The sequence below is a fragment of the Zalophus californianus genome, chromosome 12 (genome assembly GCF_009762305.2).
Source record: "Zalophus californianus isolate mZalCal1 chromosome 12, mZalCal1.pri.v2, whole genome shotgun sequence".
Classification (NCBI taxonomy): Eukaryota; Metazoa; Chordata; class Mammalia; order Carnivora; family Otariidae; genus Zalophus; species Zalophus californianus.
This window is the reverse complement of record NC_045606.1, coordinates 88,164,870-88,185,793: the sequence shown is the minus strand read 5'-3', so window position 1 is coordinate 88,185,793 and position 20,924 is coordinate 88,164,870. Positions and strand designations below refer to the sequence as shown.

Genomic DNA, 20,924 nt, shown 5'->3' with positions numbered 1-20,924 from the left:
AAATGCTTCCATCAGTCTAAAAAAAAAAAAAAGTGTTGCCTGATTTTGCTCTCTAACCATGCTCAGTAATTAGAAACATAAGGCACTGTTCTGGATGTTTGCTTGGGAACCCACCCCTCCCAAGCCTGGTGTCATTACCCATTGGCTATAGGACTTTTATCTTTTCTCACCATCTCTCTCAGGAGCCCCAGCCCAGGTCACAGGAAGAGTGTGAGGTTGCCACGGGCATTCCTGGAAAAACCTGGAGACCTCCGGCGCCACCTCAAATCCTAAAACGCACGGAAGAGACTCATTTTGCCTGCCTGCTTCCTTGCTGGAGCTCCATAAATCTGCGCTGCATTTGGAAAGCAGTAGTTCAAATATGGTAAGATACGTATGCAAACCAAAAGGGTCAAAAGGACGACCTGGGTGACAACCAGCTTGAAAGGACATCCTTGTTTGTTTCGGAGAGCAAGAAAGCTGTTCTGACAGCTGATTCTAGGGTTCCTCACCCTCTTGCTGGAAAACCTGTGCTTTGCAAAATGCAGGAGGAGAACACAATCTAGGAAGCAGCAGCAGCGGGTTTTTACTTCTGACAAAATCCACAAGGAAAACAGAGAAATACTTGTAATCAAGGACTTCAACTCAACAGGCACCTCCCTTGTCCAATTAGAACATGTGGCAACCACCTGCTAAGCATCTTGCAAAAATGATACCTTCTTGTTTTTCTACTTGATCTAAAGTCTCTTTGGAGAACATGTGCATTTCCCAGTTTTTCACACTCAAACAATGCTGTCCATACTAGGTATAAAGATGACTAAGCAATTTTGTCGTAAGTAACAAAACAAGTCCTGCCGATTTTGGAATAATTAAGTTTCTGCCATCTAATATAAATAGCTCCAAGAACTACATGCAGCCTACCAAAAGTCTGTATTACAAGTAGTCAACACTGTGGTCAGCTGGCAGACAGCTCAACCTAGTAAAGCAGAATTGTTCAGAATTCAGAGTAGTATTTTTCTTTTCTCCCATTATTTTCTCTACATCCAACTTTGTTTCTTCGGGAATGTTTTCAACTATACAAAGCAAGAAATTGTTGTGGAATTGCACCTCCAGTATACGAATGAGCGTTTCTCTTGAGAGCTTCTGGAACACACAAGTCATTCCCATTTCAGCCCTGTCTATGCAGACAGCCAAAGCAAAATGGAGCAAGTGAATCTACTTTGTTCCCACTCAAGCTGAAGTGTTCCTATCTTGCCTGACCATAAGAAAGGTCTACAGTGACCACCAGACAAATGAATATGCACATTAAACTGTATGTCCATTGGGCACTGAAAAGATCTTCTTTCTCACCACAGATCCTTGTACTGCCTTTACCAGGTAGCTTGGTGGGCCAGAATTTATTGCTAATCAGGCTGAAGTCATGGATTAATACCACCAGGAATGAGATAACTGTTTAAGAGAGAAAAAAAAACCTTAAACTATTGCCATGTGCTATGACATTGATCTTGGCCAGCTATAATGGCAGATGTGGCTCAACAACTTCAACTTGAGAAAACAGAGATGGTTAGACTAACCCATTCCACCATGGCCTTCAATAGAGTGTATGGTCAAATGAGTGTGAGTGTGTCATCACACAAAAGGTCTCTGCATATTCAACTGCATTACAAGCCCTATTGTCTTCTTCACTGTGATTTAAATTCATACATAATCAAAAGTGGTTAAGGCTCTGCAACCATCATCACAATGAAAACCTCAGGAAAAACATTCAACAAGTATTGTGAAGTAATATTCGTGTACCAGCCACCTTGCTTGGTGTGGCAAATAAGTTGTGAACACGACTACTCTGCCCTTGCTGGGCTTTATAGTCTGATGGTAGAGATAGGCAATAAATAAATAAAATACAAATTGGGATAAGGGTTAGAAAGGAAAAACATACTGCTCCGAGAGAGCGACAAGAGTGACCTAATGCTTTTCTTTGGACTAAAATAGGACATAGGCAGTAACAGCTTTTTCAAACTGGAATGATATTAATACACATGCAGACATGCATTCATAAAGAGAACGTGAGTTTCTAAGACCAGAGTTTATACTCATTAAACAAATACATATATACAGACATCTGTTTTGTGCCAGACACTCTTCCGGGTGCTGATGAATCAAACTTTTCTCTACTTGTCTCTCCTGAAGAAGTGGGTGAGGACTAAAGTAGCTAGTCAGGTTTGAAGGATGCTGAACTATCTCACCCCTTCTTTCCCACCTCAGGTCCTGTGTAAGTAATATAAAAATAACGATAAATCAGATGCTGTCCGCCACAATTTATAGAGACATAGAGAATCCACTTAAGATATCAACTTCACGTGGCTAAAGTAGGAGGCGTGGATGAGGGCATCTTTCTGGAAACCATCCAGCTCAGTGACCTTCTGACAAGAAAAGCACGTTTCCCACCCACCATTAAGCCAAAATTTGCTGACTGAAACAAAGCTGGTCCACTTTGTTTTTTCAAACTTTGGTTCATGATTCCAAGAAATGAACAGTCCATAATAAATTTACCCCAGTGGCAGAACATCTCACAACCAGCTTTTCCCCTTTGAATACCACAAACAGACCTTTTATTTGTTGACACACAGCCCCTGGACATTCAGGAAAACAAGATGTGCTCTTGCTGCTTTTTAAGTTAAATGCATTTAAGTCAGGGTCTCAGCCGAATTTCAAAAACAGATGTTACATAGCAGAAAGGCTGAACTGACCCCAGCAATGACAGGCTATTTTCACTTGAACTTGAATATTCTTTGTTAGCAGGAAGAGCAATCAAAGATGCCTTCAACTGGAAACAGGAGCAACATAGGTTTACGACTGTCTCCATTCAGTGACGGCCTATGGGTCTGGGAAGCTGTTGGCCATGTGGGACTCCTGGTTTGGGGAATAAGCTGGTGAGGGATGACGACTGGGAGGTTTACATGCCTTGGTTTTGAGGGGGCTAGTGAGGAAGAATGATCTGCCTCCCACACGCCACCACCCTGCGTCTCGGGAACCCCCAGAGGCCCTCCATGAAATGGCTTCACTGCACCCATCACAGGACTCCTCTCCCGACCCCACCCTCAACGTGAAAACACAACTCACAGCCCAGGCCACACTCCTTAGTCCTGCAATAATGTAGCCCTTGTTTCTGCCTCTGGGCCTTTGTCTCTGCTTTCTCCCTCTCATTACCTGAAGTGCCCTCCACTTGGAGGAGAATGGATGCACCCCTAAGAGCATTCAAATTCAAAAACAAAAACAAAAACAAAAAAAACCCACCCTTGCTGGGCAAGAGAAGCATATATACACAGGTCAATGTGGGGCTCAGGTTGCCAGTCTGACCCCTGAGTATAGGGCCATTCATTAATGGCTGATCAAGCTAGGCAATGTGAGGAGATGCAAGAGTAAACCCACAAAAGAACCCATACAAGCTTACAGTCCACATGGAGACGTTTATTTACTTAGCCTATGGTTATATGGCACCTACTCAGTACCAAGCATGGTTCTGAGAACTTTGTAAGTATCAATTTAAATCTTCATAACAATCCGTATTGTCTCCATTTTACAGATAAAAAGGCCCAGAGGTGAGTCATGTCTCCAAGGTCACAGAGCTAGGAAATGATAGAGCTGGCATTTATCTCCAGGCAGCCTGGCCCCAGAGTTTGTGCTTTTAATCACAGAACAATGTGACATCTCAAAAGACTTGGAAGTGGATAATACAAGGTAGACTGTGGCAAGAACCCTGATGATGAAATGACTGTGTGATTGCCTGGAAGGATCTATGCTCCTGTAAAAATGCCCTTTAGTAGGAGCTGTTTCCTTGGCCTACTCCATGTTAGGGTAAGCTCATACGTGATGCTTATTAGTGAAGTAAAAATGAATCTCCTGTGCTTTTTTTTTTTTTAAAAAGATTTTATTTATTTAACAGAGAGAGAGAGAGCACAAGCAAGGGGAGGGCAGAGGGAGAAGCAGGCTCCCCGCTGAACAGGGAGCCTGATGTGGGACTTGATCCCAAGACCCTGGGATCATGACCTGAGCTGAGGACAGACGCCCAACCAACTGAGCCACCCAGGTGCCCCTGAAATCTCCTGTTTATGTTCATTTGTGTTTTGGCAAACTGATTTATTATTTCACTTAAGTGGGGTTTACTTTAGAAAATAAACTGAATTCATTCTAAAGTTTTAAAAAATAAAATAGAGTACTTCACACTTTGGCTATTTCTTTGCTTTTTAAAATTTAATTAGCTTTAAACGTGAGGATCAATCATCTAAGTTTATCTGTTTGTGTCGGTCTCCGGGCAGAGCCACATTTGTAGGATGTGAAGATTATTTGGGAGGCCTTCTTTAAGAAAGAGAATACAGTATTAAATGTAAAAAAACATTGGCAGAAGGGTTGTGGCAGAGACTTATCCAAGGGAGGGGCCCTACAGTTTCAGCTCCATTGGTTTCATGGCAAATCAACTTTGGATTTCTCACCTTAGGGTCTTTTGAGCATTCCATAAAAATGTCACAGTACCCTTACTTTGCTTTTAATTTTCAATTGCTTTGAAACTACAGTTATGTCCCCCTTTAAAAAATGTTTCCTGAAAACCAGAATTTAGGAAACAAATAATACTGGGCGCAATTATGCATCATTCTTCAAAGCACTTTGCAGCAAAGAATTACAGATATAGCTAGCGCATTGCTATGTTTTGCCTATAAACCACATAATTAAGCATTAAGGTGGACAAGAGTGCAGAGAAACTTAAAATATTATGACTCTTTGCTAAGATGAGGCCAATGAAAAACAAATAAAAGTATTGGAAATCATAATTTACGTCAATGAACGCATTATTGGGTTCACTAAATTTTCCATTGCATTGAATAAAGAAATAGTCCATTTTATAGGAGAGAATGAAGGAACACTAGAATTGCTAATGTAGCCCAGACCTAACATAGCATCTGAGATGGAGAGGGTCCAGTTTGATATACTGTAGAAACAGCAAATTCATGAGTAATTGAATATATGTGTTTGAGGAACAAGAAAGGGGACAGATGGTGCTAATGGTGGTCACAGGCCTCCCCCTTAAACCCCAACTTATAACTCCATCTTTTATTTCTAAACCATTAGCCAGCATTCTGAAGGAGGCAGTTAGAAATATCCCCAGAGTCTCTCATTACGACAGATGTCTTTATGTTTATACACACCGGTATAAGTCTGCGATGGAATCATATTCACAATCATGGGTATAATATACTTATGGAAGGAATTCTTTGAAGAACTTGGAGAAAATGTTTTTAGAAGAGTTCCTTCCTTCAGTCTCACCCTGTGTGTATATTCTCTCCCCCCTCTGCATCCTCTGGGTGTGATAAACACACTTTCCCCAGACTGAGGATGACCCATTCCATGATATATCCTTTCTGGTCATTAAATAACAGGACCCAATATTAATGTTGGCCTTCTCCATCCCTTTATAAGAAAGTGTTTTCAGCCAAAGATATTAAACTAGTCAACTGCTCCTTTCTCCTGTCAGAGAAACAGCCAGCATCCTGAAATCACAGCTCATTTGTACCACATTGGCGTGAATATTCAGACTCCATTTGTCTCCAGCTCTTAAACGCTGCTGTTAGAGTGAATGATAGACATTTTGTTTTGAATTAGCAAAAAGGAGGAGGAAAAAAAAAGGCTCAAGTAATAATTTTGGCCTAAAATATCTGTGTCAGGGAATGCAGCTCTGCCTTTTCCTTAGTAAAAGTCGATTAAAAAAAAAATCTAGATTTAATTTGGCATTAAGGTGGACCTGGATGTAGAGAATGGTAGGAAGGAAACTGTTTCAGATGTCCCCACTCTGACTGAGTGCTTGTTCTACGTAAATCCTCTTGGAGTATGGCTGCACGTAGCGCAAGATGTCCACAACCGCATTTTGTTAAACATTCCAAAGCAGAGTTCAGAAGCAGCTGGATCTATGTCCCTGGAATATATAAATCCACTCATAGTTAAAGCCTCAGGTAAGACTTTTGATCATTTTGGTTGAAATCTATTAAATAGCACAATCATTCTTTTTCTCTTTACTCATACCCATTGGAACAAAAATCTGGAAAGGAGTTCTAGAAGAGACTTTCTTCTAGAAAGTGCTCTTGGCACCACTGTCTATGTTTCTCCCTGCCCTCTGTGGCCTTCATCTTGGCTTGTCCACCCTGGCACAACTCCCTCTGCAAGAGCTGTGCTAGGCAGGAATGTGTGCTTCCACAGAGGCACCTCTTAAAGCCAGCTGCAATTCCCTGGCCTCGAAACTGCCATCACTCGGCCAAAGTCACAAAATCCGCATAGGGCGATGCTGGAATGTCCTCCTACCCCACCTAACATGAAGGGTTCCAGAACATTGAGATGACCATGGGACTGTGTTCCTTTTGCCCTTTCAGTCCCTACCAAACTTGGGCTCATTGCTCATCTTCTTCCTTATACCTCATGACAAGGACCTACGCGGAGACTCCTAAAGGTGAGACTCTTGGGGAAGGACTGGATTCCAGACATTCTCACATATGAGGCTGGTTCTAGAGCCACGACCAGAATTCTACAGAAAAGATTCTTAGTTTTAAGAAAGACCCCCTCAGATCCTGTGATAACAAGCTTGGGCACACTTGAACTAAACAAGAGACTGAGCACTTTATTAAAGGTGTCCAGGGAGACTCGTTCTGCAAAACTCACGAAAAGAGGAAGAAAAAAAGAAACTTCTCTTTCCACTCCATCTGGAGCTTCAACCGACTCCAAAAATATTGGCCCACAGTGGTTATAAAATCTCCCATTTATGCTGTTCTTAAACAAGGGCAAAGCCTTACCACTCAAAGCACTTCTTTTACATGCTCATAGGAAAATCATCTCTCTCTCCAAACCTTGTAGCTGACTGAAATTAATGAAACACAGTCAGGAGGCACCTATGCTGGCCACTGGCCACCATTCATTTGGAACACCCCATCTAGGCCATTCATGGATTATAGAGCTATTTTCTCTTAACTACAAAATTTCTCTTTTCTCATGTTACATAAATAACAATTTGAGTAAAAATCCCTGACTTCAGGTGTCACTGATATCCTGGGTAGCTGATATCCTGGGTAGCTGCATAAAAACTGGCATCTTTTTCTGGCTACTCAAAGAACACCAAGAGGGAAGTGTAGAAGTGGGTACATAGAAAGCTGGTATCTCATAGTTCATTAAAGAACATGGGTGGGGTTTGCAGAGAAGGAGGAGGTTTCCAGACCTCAGACAGTCTCTTCCACTGATCATCAGACAATTCAAGGAAAGATCAAGGTTCTGCTAAAGAAAGATAACTAAGAGAGGAGAGAAAAAGAAAAAAATTGCAAGGGGAGAACTTGAAGAAAGGTAATACTTCAGAAAATAAACAAAATGAATAAATATCTTTCCTCCTTTTGTTTGGATCACAGAAAGCAGGAAAACTAGTACTGGGATAAACACAGTCCCAGGAGAAATGACATTTGCTGGTGGGGCCTAGAGAGAAGATTGTTATGGCCATCATGGCCCATGGCCTCTCCACGCTCCACCAGCCCCCATTCTGGCCTGGCTGTGAAACTCAAAAATATTGCCAAAGCCTCCTTGAGAGCACAGGTAGAGGAGTGGGGAAAACCAGCAGGGCTCAATGGACTAAGGAAGGAGTTCAACGTGAAAGTGGTCCACTCCCTTCCACTGAGCTCTTTACTGGCTGTCTAGACAAGATGGTCTATGCCCCTGACCCCGAGAAGGATCTACTTTCTGTCTCTCTTGATATTGAGGAATCCAATCCCAGGCTCCCCTATTGTCCAGTCTGATCAGCTCTGATTGGTTGATGAAACGAATGGCCACAAAGGAAGGAGTTGATGTGTGAGACCCCCTTGGCAGAAACTTGGGGAGTCAAACATATGCTCATGGGTACAATTAGCTAGAGGGTGGCAAAGTTGGGGAGGGCAAGCCCCACAGGAGTGGTTTGGGGCATAGACCCAAAGGAGGGGACAGAAGAAGAAATAAAATAGATCCAAATAAATGAAGAGAGAGAAATAGATAGACATACATTAGTTAATATATATGTTCTTACAACCCCTCATTAGAAGTAGCATGTGGATTTCTTTTTCATGGGAGGGTTCTTCTGTTATTTACCAAGAAAATCTTCTGCGTACAATTTCTGGTGGCATTTTGGAAACACCCCTTCTCTATCTCCACACAATCTCTCTGGATGACTTCATCAATTCTCATGGTTCTAATTCCTAAGTAGAGGTTATGACTGGGAACATCTCTGTCTCTAGCTCTCACCTGAGCTTCAGACTGGCATAGGCCCTTGAAATCCCACAAGTCCTCACGTCAGTAAATCCAAATCTAAATTCATCGTCCTTCCCTCCTGGAACAGCACTCTCATGGAAGAGTGATAGGATCTGGGGCAGGCTCATGCTATTTACTGTCTCCTACCTTTTTGAGAAGAGAGGTAAGTCTCCTGGGGTCAGCTAATCATATTTTTCTTCCAGCCCCTCTCCAGTCTTATTTCCACTTATTGTGGTAGAGGGCAGCAAATGAGGAGAAAGGACCACTAATAATCATCATTTGGAGATAGTCTTAAAGCAAATAAATTGTAGGTTCAGAGGCTACATCTAATCATCTATGTATTCATTCATTCAATAAATATTATTAAATGTCTTACTATATAAAACTTCCCTATGGCTGTGAGACATGTAAAAGGCACACTCTTCAATTTCTAAACTAATACCATGTTATTGGAAAATGAGAGCTGCACACAAAGGACTACAACACGCCACAGCATAACCAAATGTTCTGAGAGTGAGGTCCATGCTATGAAAGTTCAGGAAAGAAGAATCAGAAGGAAGTGCATCTTCAATAAACTAAAAATCCGAATATTAGAAACAAACGATAATGGGGTGTTATGGATTGAATTGTGGTGCCCTGAATTCATATGTTCAAGTCCTGACCCCCAGTACTTTAGAATGTAACCGTATTTGAAGATTGAGTTTTTAAAGAGGGGATTAACTTAAAATGAGATGATTAGGGTGAGCCCTAATCTGATATGACTGGTGTCCTTGTCAGAAGGGGAAATGTTGGACGCAGAGAGAGACACAAAACACGTGTGCACACGATAGGATGGCCATGCAAAAACACAGGGAGAAGACAGCCATGTGCCAGCCAAGCAGAGAGGCCTCAGGAGAAGCCAACCCTGCTGACATCTTGATCTCAGATTTCTAGGCTCCAGAACTGTGGGGAAATTTTTGTTGTTTAGGCCACCGGGTCTGTGGTATGTTGCTATGGCAACCCAAGCAAACTACTACCGGGGGCAAGGGATATAATCCGGAAACAACAATTGTCTGGGAACCACGCGGAATTCCTGAAAAACTTTCCCTCTTACTGGTGCCAACCTGGGCAACACTGTGAACAAGTGAAATTTCCTTTACTTTCCATATCCTCTCCCTTCTGAAATCCCCTCTTTCTGCTCCCCAGTAGACCTTCCGGTGGAAGTTCTCCTTCCGGCTGAGGAGGGTTCACTGGAAGTAATGGTACTTATTGTTCCTGAAATCACCAGTGTCTGTGCAAAGGTGAGCTTATTCACTGGGGAAGACTGACTAATCATCTCTCCATTCCCTCAAGTCATCAGCATTCTTTGCCGGAAGTGAGGACTTCATTATTATTGATCTGGGACTGTTTTGCTTAAGATGTTATATATGCAGGAAAAAACAAAGCAAAAAATCAAATTACAAAGCAGAAAAAAACAATTCCTTCCAAACTTGATGGACTAATTGGTAAATAAACTATGAGGAGCATAGCAGAAAGCCTAGCTTCCCACAGTGCATCTTTAGGTGCAAGGATTTAAAAAATCAGGCACAGAGAGGCTGTGTAACTGCTAAGAACAGAGCCTCCCCTCCCCCTCCATCACATAAACGCTACTCACAGGTAAGCAATCAGATGTTCACTTCTGAGCCTTCTGGTTGATCACGAATCCTTGTAGAATTTGATTGAAGGATCTTAAAATGTTTTAATGATACCTGGGTATAAAAGGAAGATGGAAACATGATTAAATGGAATGAATTTTAGTTACTGTAGACTATATGTTTTAAGATATCATTTCTTCCTCAGGTACTATTGTGAGTTAGGACCTTAAAGGGGGAAATAAGTCACCAACGGATGTTGTGCAATTGCATTTTAATATTTTATTTATTTATTTGACAGAGAGAAACATAGAAAGAGAGGGAACACAAGCAGGGGGAGTAGGGGAGGGAGAAGCAGACTTCCCACTGAGCAGGGAGCCCAATGCGGGGCTCGATCCCAGGACCCTGGAATCATGACCTGAGCGGAAGGCAGACACTTAACAACTGAGCCACCCAGGCGCCCCTGTGCAATTGCATTTTAAAGAAAATGAGCACAATTATTCCAGTGTCAATCCCTAACTTACTCTAAGTAATGGGGTGGAGAAGGTGGTATAGTTAATACAGAACAGGGAGTACTACAAATGCCAATAATCAAAGACAAAGGCTTTAGAACATAGTCAAGGACACCCCCTTCTCCAAGCCCAATCACAATCCTTCCAAGCTTCAGATTCTCAAAGACCATTTGGGCCCTTTGCTTTGTCCAGAGTCTTCTGTTGGTGATGGTCAGGAACTTGACTAATGGGTATAGGAGAGTCTGGAGGATTACAATTACAGAAATGTACTAGTAGATAATCTAGAGTTAAATCTCTTGCACCTGAAACACAGCAATAAATACTAAACATTAGAAAGACCAAAGAAATAACAGCTGTGAAACTAAATCACCATCATACCCTTAAACCTTTCCCAACACAATGCAACAAGGACTTCTAATGAGTATGAGTATGAAATGCAACTTTGCGCTTTTAATGTTTGCCTTTAACCAAGTAGAGAAATGGGTCTCAAGTGGACCTTAAGAATATAGCTTGCTTTCATCCATCCCCAGCCTTTGCCACTAAGCACTGGAAGAAAACAGAAGCTCACAGAGGTGAAGGCACTGGCTTGGAATCTCACTGCTAGAAACTGAACCTGGATTCCTAGATTCTCATTTCAGTTTTCACAGGTAAAAAAACAAAACAAAACAAAAAGCTGCTTAGCATGTTACTTATGGTTTGTATCCATCTGAGGCTATTATGCAAACTAATGATCAGGGAACCTTGAGGTGCTCACAGGTTCGTCAGCAAATCTGGGTGCCATCCCTTTTCTTAATCTGGAGCGGCCAGTCAGGCTATCTGTAGCTCCCCTCCCTCAACCTCTACCACCTCTTCCCACTGGTCCCAAGTGCACACTTTTACTGTTGTACTGTCATACATCTAAAGCTCCTTGCTCAGCATTCTGGGAATGGAGGCCCTCATCTGAAGGATGTTGTCCTTGGAGTGATAAAACATATAATTACACTTCCGGGTTACAAAGCCAGAAGGTGACAAGAGCTCCCAAACCCACTTAAATTTCGTTTCTTCTGTGGGTCCAAGTTTGGAGGTCTTTTCTATAAACCTGAGGAGAAGGGGACAATAAAATCGTGAGGCATTTCCTAGGTGGAAAGCTTGCCTAAGCCTGCTTCATAATCCGGTTCCTTACAGCTCCTAGCCCCCTGCTAGCATGCAGGAGGACATCAAGAAATACCTGTTGAATGAATGAATGGAAACCATGGATGAACTTCCCAAAACTGTAGGCCAAATTTTGTGCATATTAACATTCATTAGCTTTCAAGGCAGTCTCTGTTCCACTTTTCTTCCTGCCAAAATAAGAACTGCCTTCTAAATAATTAGCAGAGTACTTAAGGATGGAGTTTAGATGAGAACTGATTACAAAGAGTGCTCCTACAAGTCAATTTACAAACACATATAGATTGAGTGCCCTCTGTGTGCCAGGAACCTACTGGGAATATGACAATGAACAAACAGCCCTGGTACTTGGCCTTATGGTGCTTATGGTGTATTGAACCCCTAGAATAGGTGTTCTTAGACTGGCTGCACATCAGAATCTTCTGGGGAGGGGCTTTTAAAAATATATGGGATACTCTAGAGAGGTGCCCAGGAATCTGCACCTTAAAAAAAGTTGCCTATATTCGGAATGTGATGTAGATTATAGTACCGTCCCCACAGAGGCCTCTCATCCTTGACCCTCGGGCTTCAACAAAGACATCAGAGACTAGAGGAAAGCAAGAGTTATGTGCCTTGACTGAAACTGAACATACTGAGAGACATTTAAATTGGCAGAGAAAACAGTTCACAGTACCTTCCCCAAACCCTCTGGCAGGATCAGTATTTATATGCCTGGTTTTCCTTTCCCTGCATTCAATTCTCTCACTGTTTTTATTTTTAAATTTAGGAACGAATAAAAGAAAAATAGAGGAAGAAAATGTTACCAGTGGGAAAAATTATTTTTGGTCTATAGTGTCTGGGTCTATGTTCATGAACTATCTTGTTCGTGAGGCAAAGAGAGAAAAGAAAAACTTTCAAGAGGAATGGCAAAGTGACTGCAAAGTGGAGTTTGTCTTCAGATACACTTTCCTTTCTATTTTCCAAGTTAGAATTGAAGGGCCACAAAACTGATGAAGCTCTTACTCCCTGTTTTAAAATCTTTTTCTACCATTAGTTACTTTGCAACTTCAAATAGATTCCTGAGTGCCTATTATTCACTGGACCCCTTTAAGCTTTTAATTCAGTGCCCAACACATGGATTCTGGCTGACCTGGCTCAAAGGCAGTTACTGAAATTCTCTGTAGGCAAAGCTGAGTCTAGACCGGATGGTAAAGAAGGAAAACACCTGAGATGAAGGAAGGGGGGAAGGGAGAGAGAGCAGTATTGTGTTAGGCAAGTGAGCCTGTCTTCCTCCCACAACCCCCTTCCCAAGCTGTGGCAAACAGCCAGGTGCTATTTATTGCTCCTTTGATTGAACAGTCTGCTCAGGCATGCAGGGCCATTTGGGTTTTATATGAAAGCATTCGCTCTGGGAGAATCAAGGTGTAATAAAAGGAAAGGAGAGGGTGCCTGGATGGCTCAGTTGGTTGAGCGACTGCCTTCGGCTCAGGTCATGATCCTGGAGTCCCAGGATCGAGTCCCGCATTGGGCTCCCTGCTCAGCAGGGAGTCTGCTTCTCCCTCTGACCCTCCTCCCTCTCATGATTTCTATCATTCTCTCTCTCTCAAATAAATAAATAAAAATCTTTAAAAAAAAAAGGAAAGGAGAAATTTCTCTCCTCTCAATCAGATTTCTAGTTCTCCAAGAGTAGTGATTTTCTTAAACACCTCAAAAAATCCCTAGCTAAAGCCAGTCGGTAGCATGAAAAACAGAAACTAGCACCTTCCTAGGTTACCCAAATGAAAAAACATTGCCAGTACAAATTTGCAAAAAGTGATTACAATTTTACCTTAAAATTCCTACCACAAGTATTCACGGAAAGATGCCATTTCCCAAATGGATACTGAAGGGTTGAGTGAAGGGGAGGGTCTTAGATGATAATTATAACAGGTAGTTATTACAAAGGTTAAATTAGGGATCCTTTATAAAAATGAATAACTTTGTATAGCCAACAAGAACCAGGTTTTAATTATTTTAAAATTTTATTTTATGTGGTTGAATTAGGACCCCTTGATTTTAACATTAATATTTATCTTTAAAAATCCTGCATGACTCTTTTGTAACATGCTCTGCTTTCATTACGGACATAATAAATACTATGTATTAAGGGCTCTTAGTGCCAACCTTTGTGCTAAGCACCTGGTACACATCTATCTCGTCTGATCTCTATAGCAGCCTAGTGAGGTTCAGTGTTAGCCCTAAGAAGCTCATTGTATTTAAGTCATTTGCCTCAATTCACCCAGATAGTAAGTAGTGAAGAAAGTATTCCAACCCAAGGGCTGACCCAGCCTGAAGGATGTATTGAAAGGATACATGCCCACAGTCACTTATTCATTGAGTGAGGACTCTGCACGAGGATGGGGCCCACAGCGATGAACAAGGACTGCTTTCCCAGAGCCTGTGTTCTGGTGGAGTAGAGCCAACACACGTGTTTCTGATCGTGAGGAAATAAAACCGCACGTTGCCATAGAGGGCCAGTGGAAGGCCACCGGAGGTTGCATGGTGAAAGATGGTCTCTCCAAAGAGAAGACATCGAGACAAAGATACATTTCTAGGAAGGAGTAGCCCACGTGAAGATCTAGGGAAAGAGTGTTCTAGGAGGTGCCCTTGAGGATCCTGGCATGAGGTAGAGGCTTTTATAAGATGACTGTGTGCTCTGTGATCATGAAACACTTTCAAGTTACTTGGCCCATATGGGACTCAGGCTTATCTGTCTGTTGGCAGAGTACACAATGCTGAAAGATGTGCCAAACAAGGGGACTTACCAAAAAATGATCCTCAAAGTGCTGCCTTTGCTGGAACTCATGACAGTGGTAGTGGTGCTGGTCACCTAGCCCTACCCACAGAGGAGAGTGCTAGGGACGCACATGGCCACCTTTGTATTCAGTGCCCAGAATGATGGAGGTCCCCTGCACCCCCTCTCACTTGGCAAACTTGATGAGAGCTGCTGTCCGTGGGCTTATGTTAGCTCCTTTCAGTCTTGTGCATTGGAGGATAAGGCAGAATATTTCTTAATAACAGAAGAATGAAAAGCTATAGGACATAATCCTTAGAATGGGAAAGGAATGGTAAGTAGCTATGTCAGTCGTAGTTGGCAGGAAGTCACATAATTTGTGGGGATGGAAATTAAAATATTTAAAAATAGATCTATGGGTTTTAGTCAGAATGAGCCAGTAACAATAAAACATCACTAATTGTCTCTTGTGAATTGTCTCTGTTTTTCATTTATAGTGGAATATGGGAGCCGGGAGTGTTTTAGAAGGGAAGAAATATGTGATCTTAGGGAATTTGGTCACTTAAATAAATACTAATGAGTGAACCAACTTTGACCAAGTCATTTAACCACTTTAAGACCCTCAATTCCTTCATCTGTAACATGAATTTTTTTGAACAGAGATTTAAGATCCCTCCAATTCACATGGTTTGTATATAATTCTATGATCTTCCGAGGGAGAAAAAAATGCCTTGTGCATGTCTCAGTATCTGTGAATGACTTTGTAATGGTTGTGAATAAAACAAGCTCAAATGAGTCACCCCTTTTAGCATCTAACAGGCTGCTCAACTGAAGGGTACTGTGTTGCAGGGACCACTGACCCTCCCATCCCATGCCCCATCATTTCTAAGAGATGAGTGTATTTTATAGCTCCAAGGGAAATGATAATATAATATAAAATAATATCTATCATTTATTGAATACCTACTATGTGCAAAGTACTTGACATCTGTTATCTCATTTAATCTTCAAAAGAAAACTATGAAACTGGTTGTTTTTATTAGCCCCATCTGAAAGCAAGGAAAGATTCAGATTCACTACCACATAGTTAATAAGTAGCAGAGTTGGAATTGCACCCAGATTTGTTTGATTCCAAAGCTCTTCCCATGACTGAACACTTGGAGTAGTCATAGCTGCCAACAACGACACTTCTTTTACTCTTCTGAGATTTATACCAAAGAAAAAATTTTTGGAGGAGGGTCTTAATGAGTCTGTTTAATTCAGATAGACCAACTTATGCATTTGCCTACAAATGAGTAGCTTGTGGCCGTTTAGTACTCATGGAGAACAGCTAGAAACTCTGGGTAAAATTCCAAAAACCAAAAATCTGTTTGAAGGCATCAGAGAGCCGCTGCAGTAACCAAGACTTAAGGGGCCAACATCCTGGAGAGAAAGAAGGCCTGGAAAAATGGCCTCACATTCAGTGATTTCTCCCTCAAGGCATTTGCCGAATCCTTAAGACACAAAAACATGACAGAGAACAAGAAACCAAGCAGGATACTTCTGCACAGCACAGTTTTCAGCAGCTGCACAGAGCTGAGTAGGAAAAACTTCAAGAAGGATAACCATTTTAGACTGGAGAGAGCTACTCTATTCTAATTGTGGTGGTTTTTACACAGCCATATGTGTTTGTCAAAACTTACGGAACTCTACTAAAAGGAGTAAATATTACTATACGTAAATTATGCTTTGGTTAAAATAATGGAAGGAAGGAAAAAAAAGAAGAAAGTGTCTGGGGATACAATCTCAAGAGGACCCTTGGAGAGTTCACCCACAGAGAGGGGGCAGACTGAAGGTCCATGGAGTGATACAAACTCACCTCAGCCCTAATTCAGCTAAAGTGAACTCCCCAAATCTATCAAACTACCAGAACATAGGTTAACCCCATCTGGAGGAAGGCAACATCATCCAGCACTTCAATTGGGTATGCATATGGAAAAAAAGAAAACTAAGTCTTGACCTCTGTTTAACACCATACCCTCCACCCCACGCCCTCCAAAAATTCCAGACTGAGTGCAGATCTAAATGTGAAAGCTGACACATAAAAGCCTTCAGAAAAAAAGTAAAGGATATGTCCATGTTCTTGAGATAGGAAAAGATTTTGTAAATCACTAACCATAAAGCATTAAAATTGATAAATTTCACTGCATTAAAATTAAGAACCATAAAGAGAGGGAAAAGGCAAGCCAGAGGTTGAAAAAAAATATTAGCAATACATATATTTGACAAAGGACATATCCAGAATATATAAAGAATTCCCACAAATCAGTAAGAAAAAGATAGATGACCCAATAGGAAAATGGGTAAAGGTTTGATAGGCACTTCACAAAAGAGGATACTAAAATGGCCAATAAGCATATGAAAAAGTGCTCAATCTCAATCATTAGAAAAATTCAAATTAAAACCACACACCATTAGAATAGCTAAAATTCAAAAGACAGACAATTCAAAGTGTTGGTGAGCAACTGAAACTCTCATGCACTGCTGCGGGAGCGTAAACTGGTACAATCACTTAGGAAAAATATTTGGCAGTTTCAGCTGCCGAAATGGAATATTTGTGTATCCTGTGACCAAGATATCTTATTCCTAGGTATGTACACAACAAAAATCCAGGGGTGCTTGTGTGGCTCAGTTGGTTAGGTGTCCGACTCTTAATTTCGGCACAGGTCATTATCTTGGGGTCCTGGGATTGAGCCCTGCAATCAGCTCTGCACTCAGTGGGGAGTCTGCTTGAGGATTCTGGCTCCCTCACCCTCTACCCCTCCCTCCACTTGCACAAGCACTCTCACTCTCAGATAAATAAATAAATCTTTTAAAAAATCCATGCATATATTCATCAGAAGACATGAACTAGAACAGAATGCTCATAGCAACACTTTTTATAATAGCCACAAACAGGAAATCACCTCATTGTCTACCAATGGTAAAGTGGATAAGTTGTGGCAGGCAAACAATGAAATACTGTATAACAATTAGAATGATCTAAGTATTGCTCAGGCAATGAATCTCAGAAGCATAATGTCAAATAACAGAAGTCACACACAAACACACACACACACACACACACACACACACAGGAGGATTCTATTAACATAAAATTAAAAAACAGACAGAACTAATACTTGGTGTTAGAAATCAGAGTAACAGTTATCCTAAGGCAGTGGGGGTAAGGGGAGGAGGTTGACTATAAAAGGGGGCACAAGGGGGGCTTTTCGGGTGCTAGTAATGTTTCTTTTTTTTTAAGATTTTATTTGAGAGAGAACATGCACACGAGTAGGGGGTAAGGGCAGAAGGAGAGAGAGAGAAGCAGACTCCCCACCAAGCGTGGACCCTGATGCAGGGCCCAATCCAGGACCCTGGGATCACGACCTGAGACGAAAGCAGACCCTTAACCTACTGAGCCACCCAGGCGCCCTGTAATGTTCTGTTTCTTGATCTGGGTGGGGACTATACCATTATGTTCATTTAGTGAAAATTCATCATGCTGTACAATTATGATCTGTACACTTTTCTGTACATTATACATCAATAAAAATTATTTTTATAACATGTGAAGAAAAAAGATGAAGCCTCACTTGGGAAAGAGGACAACTAAAGGGAATTTATGAGCTCAAAATATATAAAATCATGAAAGTTCAATATTTCTGTTCATATATTAATACCAGTAGGAAAATAAAATAACAAAAAGAAAGACAAACAATGAGAGAAAACAAGAAAGTAATACAAATCAATGTACTCTGTAGGGGGAAAACTGTAGTCGGAAAGGCTGGGATCAATTTGGCCAGTTATTTCTAAATTAAAAGTCAACACTGGATTATTTACCAATGACTTAGTGAACTTCCCATAGATATATTTTGGTTTACTATATCTTAGAAGGGAAAGTTTGAATGTTTTTGCAAGTAGCCCATACCAAAGCAATTCAAATACAGGGGCTACTTATCATCCTAAGATGTGGTGAAACTTCACGTCCACTCAGCCCTTTGCTCACTAACCACACTGTTTCTCCTCTTCGCTTCCAACCACGCACCTTCCCAAATCTACCTCCAGTGGTGCACATGTGCATCAAGCTCTTGCACAAGATTTCCTCTTATTTAAATCATTTGTTTCCGATTTAAGTTTTTGCCTAGGTATCTTGAGTAATATTTGTCCATAGTACACTTGTATTTCAGTGTAAATTATTATGTCTGTGGGAGAGTCTCTTGGTTTTCATGAGATACATTTTTCATGTTACTATGGAATTATGCATATGGACATATAAAGATATTCATATAAATCAGTAGATGAGAGAGACAAGGTGCATTAACAGGATTCCATGTTAGGAATTTATTTAGCCAAGCAGGTTAATTAAATAAAGCAAGAAACTAAGGAAATTGTTCATATAATTCAAGAAAATGTCAATGATTCAATGAAAGTAAAAGTTCTCTTGGCATTCTGCAACAAACAGATTCACTGCATTGGGGACTGACAAAGCTTCAAACTATTCAGTTGGGTTGGACATTGGTCTTTCCCTTGAAAGCAGCATGGAATTGTGAGAGAATACAGCCTGTGGGGTCATAATAGAGGTATGACCTTAAGGAAATTCTTTGTTGGGTATTAGTTACTTATTTTAAAATCAAAATGATTAGAAATAACAAGTGTTGGCAAGGATGGGGAGAAAAAGGAACACTTGTACACTGCTGGTGGGAATGTAAATTGGTGCAGCCACTGTGGAAAACAGTGTGGAGGTTCCTCAAAAAGTTAAAAATAGAATACCATATAATCCAATAATTCCACTATTGGGTATCTGCCCAAAGAAATAACACTAATTCAAAAAGATATAGGCACCCCAACGCTTACTGCAACCTTATTTACAAGAGCCAAGACATGGAAACAACATAAGTGTCCATCAATAGATGAGGAAATTTGGTGTATACACACATGCATGTGCATGCACACACACACAGGAATATTACGCAGCCATAAAAAGGATAAGATCATGCCATGTGAGACAACAGAGATGAACCTAGTTGGTATGATGTGAAGTGAAAGAAGTCAAACTGAGAAGGACAAATACCACATGGTTCCACTCATAAGTGGAATCTTAAAAAAAAAAAAGGAAGAAAGAAAGCCACAAATGAATAAACAAACAAAAAGCCAAATCAGACCTATAAATTCAGAGGACAAACTGATGGTTGTCAGAGGGAAGGGGGAGGAATTTTGGGAAAAATGGGTGAAGTGGAGAGAGAGACACAGCCTCCAATTACAGAACGGATACGTCATGGGAATAAAAGGCACAGCATAAGGAATATAGTCAGTGATACTGTAATAGTGATGTAATGGGACAGACAGTAGCTACACTTGTGGTGAACATAGCATAATGTATAAATTTGCCAAATCACTAAGTTGTACACCTGAAACTAATGTAACATTGTGTGTCAACTATACTCAAAAAAATGAGAATAATAATAACTACCTTGAAGGGTTTTTCCTCTTCTGTGTCCCATAGTATTTTGTTAATGCCTCTATAATGGCACTGTCACAGTGGACTGTCATTGCACGTGGATGGGCTTCTTGGCGGCAAGGACAAGGTCTTTATCGGTAATTCTATCCCAAGCATTTTGCATATGCCATGGCATATAACATATGCTCCGTAAAAGTGTGTTGGGGGAGTGAGGGAATAAATGAATGAGAAAGCATATAATGAGCCTAGTATTGGACCTAGAATGCTACAGGCCCCTAATGAGCTTACCTCCTCTTTTCCTCCTTCCTTGTTATTCTGTATCTGGAAAGCAGAATGAATCAAATCAACCCTTTGCTTATTTCTATACCATTAATGGTATAGAATTTTGTTGAATTTCCCTTAAAATTTCAGGGAACACAAAGGATATAGCTTAGATATATGTTCTCAGAGGAGCAGTTTTTGTACAACTATGAAGAAGAAAAAAATTCTTAATGGAACAGAACAAGATTACATAATAGTATGAAGGGAGGGCCTTGATGTCTTTAAACAGTGTGTTTGCTGCAGCCTTTCCTACTTTTCCTTGAACAAGTAATGAATTAAGAATAATCCATGATGCTATTTGTACTGGCCAAAATCTTTCAATTGTTAACAGAAGAATGAGAGTGGATTTTTACAGGCAAGATAATTTCTGATTGGAGAAGCAGTAAGAATGTATCCATGGCAGGGTGAAGGTCAGATGTTTATTTTTAAGCATTATGAAAAGTTCTCTACTTGTCTGAAGCAAATAGGAAAGAGAAAGTCATTTATGGCATTATGAAATTTCTAGACTTCTCATGGGAAAGCAGCTGACGTCAGTGTTTGATAAGCTTCCTGTGGCTACAAACATACAAGACATTAACTCCTGAGAAAAATGTAACTTTCTCTTTACAGGATCCGGTATACCTGCAGCTGGACTTTGATATAACTACCGTTCATTATGAAAGACCTGATGATGCAGATATTAAATAGTCCAAAGATTGTGGAGAGGCAGTTGGTTTGGCTGTTGTCACTACCTACACCAGCATCACCACCACCATCGTTGCTCTCATCATTATCAGCAAGCACTGATGTTTGTTCTATCATTTATAATGTACTATGTTAAA

General features: G+C 40.9%; 1 protein-coding gene across 4 annotated transcripts in view; it reads right to left on the bottom strand.

Annotated features, from left to right (window-relative positions):
* Nucleotides 1-20,924, bottom strand: part of CALD1 (caldesmon 1) — a 205,677-nt gene that overhangs the window by 106,401 nt on the left and 78,352 nt on the right. For all 4 annotated transcript variants that reach the window (XM_027574494.2, XM_027574493.2, XM_027574497.2 and 1 more), the window contains exon 2: nt 9,914-10,007. The gene's annotated coding sequence lies outside the window, so the exon portion shown is untranslated. The remainder of the gene's footprint in view (nt 1-9,913; nt 10,008-20,924) is intronic.